The sequence below is a fragment of the Pipistrellus hanaki genome, assembly GCF_964339955.1.
Source record: "Pipistrellus hanaki genome assembly, chromosome: 8".
NCBI lineage: Eukaryota > Metazoa > Chordata > Mammalia > Chiroptera > Vespertilionidae > Pipistrellus > Pipistrellus hanaki.
This window is the reverse complement of record NC_140510.1, coordinates 78,352,590-78,358,589: the sequence shown is the minus strand read 5'-3', so window position 1 is coordinate 78,358,589 and position 6,000 is coordinate 78,352,590.

The following is a 6,000-nucleotide window of genomic DNA, read 5'->3' as shown; positions in this document are numbered from 1 at the left end:
CCGATGTAAGAGAAGTGTCTCTCCATCTTACTCTTTAAAAGATATGTGGACATTTTTTATTGATTTCAGAGAGGAAGGGAGAGGGAGAGAGAGAGTCATCGATCGGCTGCCTCCGGCAAGCTCCTTCCTGGGGATCGAGCCTGCAACCTGGCATGTGCCCAGACTGGGAATCGAATCGTGACCTCCTGGTCCATAGGTTGATGCTCAACCATTGAGCAACACTGGCCTGGCTTTCCATTTTGTTCTTTTTTTTTTTTTTTAATATATTTTATTGATTTTTTATAGAGAGGAAGGGAGAGGGATAGAGAGCTAGAAACATCAACCAGCTGCCTCTTACACACCCCCTACCGGGGATGTGCCCGTAACCAATGTACATGCTCTTGACCGGAATCGAACCTGGGACCCTTCAGTCCGCAGACCAATGCTCTATCCACTGAGCCAAACCGGTTTCGGCTCCATTTTGTTCTTGATCCAGTCCTACCGATTCTCTGTTTTGCTTTCTTCTGCCTCCATTGTGGGCATTTAGACTCACTTTCCCCAGATATTTCAACATTTCAAGGAAAGCCAGGTATCTTGATTTTTATCTGACATCTTTCTACTTTTTAAAAGTTGACAATAAGCCCTGACTGGTTTGGTTCAGTGGATAGAGCATTGGCCTGCAGACTGAAGAGTCCCAGGTTGATTCCAGTCAAGGAATGTACCTTGGTTGTGGGCACATCCCCAGCAGGGGTTGTGCAGGAGGCAGCTGATTGATGTTTCTCTCTCATCGATGTTTCTAACTCTCTATCCCTCTCCCTTCCCCTCTTTAAAAAAATTAATTAAAATATTTATAAAAAATAAATCAAAATAAAAGTTGACACTAAAACTAAACAAACAAAACACAATTAGGGCCAAGTTGGTGTGGAACTAACAAAATATATCCCCAGGCCAAAGCTGTCTGCCTGGCCCCTTAATGCTGCATCCTCCTGGTCTCACCAGCATACCGTGTTTCCCCAAAAATAAGACGTACTTACAGGTTTCCTTCTGAGTGAAATAGAAGGAATCCCCCCGAAAATAAGGCCCCCCTAGGCTCTGTCTCAGAATGAAATTAATTTACCGTAAACTGGTCACTAGGGCCGCCCCGGCTGGCCTCTAGCAACCAGTGACGTAACGTGGAGTCCTGACGTCACTTCTGTGTGGAGGCGGAGCGGACAGTTGCATTACAAATACACAGTGAGCAGGCTACCTTGACAAGAAGTACTCATTTAAAGACAGTGCTATTGCTAAACATGAGAGATTTGGTCCACTGATTCTGAAAGAAATGGAGTCAAAAGAAATTCACCAGGAAATTCAGGAATTGGATTGTTATGATGTTCCAGAAGATGATGACATGATTGTCATTGAGTAAATTCTTGATACTGCAGGATTCACAGTTTGTCTGGTTTGTGTTGACATCTACCGTACTACTGTACCGTATACAGGTAATAAATTTCCTTTTTTTTCATTTAACAATAAATGTGTACCGTATTCTTCTTCATGGAAAAATAAGACATCCCCTGAAAATAAGACCTAGCACATCTTTGGGAGCAAAAATTAATATAAGACACTGTCTTATTTTCGGGGAAACAGGGTAGGCATCCCCCCCCCCCCCATCTCATCGGAAAAGCTGACCTCCAAATGCCCTGTGTCATGTGAGGAGGGCCCTGCTGTGCGTACACGAGTTGTTTTAGAACTAGAAGCGAGCATTTTTAATGGGTAATTTACTGCTCTCTTTACTTAACATGGAACGCACTTTTCTAGTTACACACAAATGAGCATGCAGAGTATGAAAAGGCAAACGGCTCTGAGGCAATGAAATGCTTGAACTCTGACCTTGTTGGAAGCCTGCTTGGCTCCCATGGCCTGACGGCTCACGGCTTCCGCTCGGCCTCGCGTACAGACAGGCTAAGCGTTAGAGGAATTCTCACTGTAGCTCGAGGAGATGAAGGAAGTATGAACTGGTTAGCAAAGGATACCGGAACTTGTTCTGACTCACATCGATTAGGACAATCTTCCTCAGACCCCGGGGCCACCCAGATGTCAGCCACGGCCAGTCACCACTAACCACCCCCACTTCTCTTTCCCACGGCACAGAAGAAGCCTGCGTCTGCACTTTCTGGAGATGAATGTGAGGTACCGCTAGGGCTCCCATCTTCTTGGTTGGCGCCTTGAGAATCAATAACCCTTTCCCTTCTTTGACATTTGGGGTTTTGGCCGTTTGCAGCATCAGGCACATGGACTTTGAACAGGGGACAACTCCATCCCTTTTCTTGGCAGCATCAAAATTTGAACAGTCAGTAGCTTCTTGCACAAATGGATAGCACACCTGTGGATTTTACTGACACCCCCTCCCTCCCCGCCCAGCTTACTGAAACATGTACAAAAAAATGCAAGTGACCACTGATTCTTCAGCATCGTTAACTCGAAGGCACCTAACACGTGGAATTCGAACTAAAAAATTCTTACAGTGCGGTGGGCAGTAATTTGGTGTGATGATACTGAATCTCACATTTGGGGAGGAGGAACAAACTCTCCTCTACCCTCAAGGCTCTTCTGGCTGGTCAGATAATTTATATGAGATGAGACAGATCAGCAAGAGAAAATAACCCAGTTTTAACACATACATATGTATGGGAAACGCACATACATGAGAGTCAGGGACCCCACATGCAGAGACAGAAAAGGAACATGGGCATATAAGACATCCTGAGCTAGGAGGCTCCAAAGGGTCATTGTAGGAAAAAGAGCAGAGGCTGACTAAGCAGAGCTTTGTCCTGCCCTACAGCGAGGTCAAAACAAGTTATCTCTGCTCATCTCTCTCTTTTTTTTTAAATATGATATATTTTTTAAATATGTATTTTATTGATTTTTTACAGAGAGGAAGGGAGAGAGATAGACAGCTAGAAACATCGATGAGAGAGAAACATCGACCAGCTGCCTCTTGCACACCCCCTACCGGAGATGTGCCCACAACCAATGTACATGCCCCTGACCGGAATCGAACCTGGGACCTTTCAGTCCGCAGACCGACGCTCTACCACTGAGCCAAACCGGTTTCGACTCTGCTCATCTCTTATTGTGGGCAAAGCACCAAAGTTCTTCTAGGTGGGGTCAGAGAAAGGGAGGGGGCAGACGTTTATCTAACGTTTGAAGCTAAAATTGCCCTTAGCTCAGAGTAATGTGTATACCACTGAGGCACTTCTTGGGGTGACTGCTTCTGAACCTCCACACATTCATCAACAACTATTTATTCAGCATTTCTCTGAAGAGCACAGCTGTGATTGCAAACCCAAGCCTGGAAGCTCCTGCCCACGCTGCTGCCTCTGCGGTGCTGCTGAGCGAGGGCCTGGGCAGCAGCTGCCACGCAGCTGCCGGAGCCAACGCTGCTGTTCCCGCCGCATAGTCCCTCAGAGCCGATCCGGGCAGCTCTGTCCTGTCCTCCAGGCAGGGAGGTCTGGCAGAGCTTTGACATTGAGAAGCTAGAGGAGAGCTTGGGAAAATGGTGGGGAATGGTTATGCCAGGAGCCGATATGGTTACCTTTCTGTGGCACCAACTGACCCTTATTGCTTAAGCTTCTTGAATATCCCGAGGGCAGTCACTCTTTGGCTGCACATTCGTGTCAGCAAGGGCAGTCAGCTCACCTCTGGGATTCCCTAGGTTTCCTGGCCTCTCACAGAAGGCTTGGTAGTGATAATGCAGAAATGGCTACTTCAAACGTTCCCGTCCTGGGTGTGATTTCCCCTGGCTCACACTGCCCTCCGGATGAGTTCTCTCTTCTGCCCGCAGGTATTTGCATTCTCTGTTCCCTTGTTTGGACTGCCTTCCCCTCTCCGCCCTACCCTAACCCTTTTAATCTTTTAAATGTCTAATCTTTCCAATGCCTCTCCCTTAGAGCCCTCTCCTTCCACTGTATTCAGAGGACCTGCCCTTAGAAAGGAAAAATAAATGAGGGCAACATGTTAATGAAAATACCTTTAAAACAAACAAACAACAACAAACACTATGGCTTTGCTTTATAACCATTTTAAAGTGGAAACCAGAGTAGGATAGTGGTTGGAAGCATGGGACACTGAATCATATAGCACATGAGTTTAAATCCTGCAAAGATCTCAGTGGCTTACTTCAATGATGGGGCATTTCTTATTCATGTCACAATCCAGTGACTCGAGCTGAATTATGTCCCCTGGCACGGTATGTTGAAGTCCTAACACCTGGTACCTGTGAATGCGACCTCACTTGGAAATCGGGTCTCTGTGGATGTGATGAAGTGGAGAAGAGGTCATACTGGATTAGGAGGGACCCTGAATCCAATGACTGGCGTCCTGATAAAGAGCGGGAGGTTGGAGATGCAGACACGCAGCGAGAAGGCTGCCATGTGAGGATGGGGGCCGAGCTGGGTTACGTTGCAACAAGCCAAGTGCCAAGGACAGCCAGAGCTGGAAGAGGCAAGGACGGTTCTTCCCTCGAATCTTTGCAGGCAGGCTGGCCCTGCCTACGCCCTGGCTGCAGACCCCCAGCTTCCACAACTGTGAGCGGGTGTTTTTTATAGGCCACTCGGTTTGTGGCACTTTCTACGGTAGCCCTAGGCCACACATGCTCTGATGCAAGTCCTTCACAGCATCCTGTGGCCTGAGGCAGGCCCCAGGGCAACGGCCTGGGCTGTGGAGGAGTCAAGGAGAAGGCTGAGGAGGGGGACAATCGGGGCCCTTCCGGGGCGGGGGGGGGGGAATGAGTACCAAGGCCGGTCCCTTGAAGACACTTTGGTCACCAAAGCCACCTGAGCAGTGAGCCAACAGATTGAAAAATATGGGTCCTAAGCCCTGGCCGGGTGGTTCCATTTGTGGAGTGGCATCCCATGCACAAAAAAAGGTGGCAGGTTCGATTCCCAGTCAGGGCATATACTGAGGTTGAGAGTTTGATTCCCCAGGTTGGGGCACGCTTGGAAGGCAATTGACTCCTCTCTCTCTCTCTCTCTCTCTCTCTCTCTCTCTCTCCATCCCCCCCCCCCTCTAAAAATCAATAAAAACATCTTTGGGTGAGAATTAAGAGAAATGATTTTTAAAAAGAAAAATATAGGCACTGAAAGGTAGGGAGGTTACAAGTCTTGCTGACAAGGAAAAGCTAGAGCAGCAGACAACAACGAGGAATGAAGCAACAGCAATGATTTAGTAAGTGCTTCTTGGTCTAAGCCCGAGCCTGTCTCAACCTCCCTCCTCCTGACATTGAGCCAGGCAGGGTCATGTGTGGATAAAGGGGCCACGTACCAAACCTGACAGGCGCAGGGGAGGTCTGCATGGCAGCCTTATTAACTCAGGGGCTGAAGGTAACCACAGGTGATGGTCTGAACATAGGAATTCCTAACCAAGCACGAGGCAGGACGGGAAGTCACGTCCTAAGCCCATCGCTCTCTTGACGAAGGTCAGTCTCCACCTTCCGTGAGCCGGGCTGGCGCCTTTTTGCATTTAAGATAACATCACCACTGAAATGTCGGAGGAATCTGCTCTTCCAGACCCCTCAGAGTACACGTCACCGGACTGGAGCACCGGAGTCTGAGGTCACACAGGCCCCTCATTGTTCTCTGGTTCACCGCATACCACCTGCCTGTGCCATGAATGAACTATCCTGTACCCGCCATTTCACTCTTTCCCCGGTCCCAGAGAGTCCCTGTCCTTCCTCTCTAAATCTGCCACTGATAGATTTCATGCAACCGTTCTCCTTTCGTTCTAATGAGGACATCAAACTGCCATTCTTGGGAGTGCCTTCTCAATCCGTTGAGATTTTGCTTCCTGGCTATCAATAAATTCATAAAGTTAGTTTGGCTCCAATAAATTCATAAAAATCCTCTGTGGGTTTGAACACTTCTTACGGTGACAGCGGTAAGACCCCTGTTTTGCAGAGGACGATGGTGAGGCATGGAAACACAGCACAGAACCCACTAGTCCCGGTCACACAGGCAGGAAGGAAGTAGACAGGGAGGAATC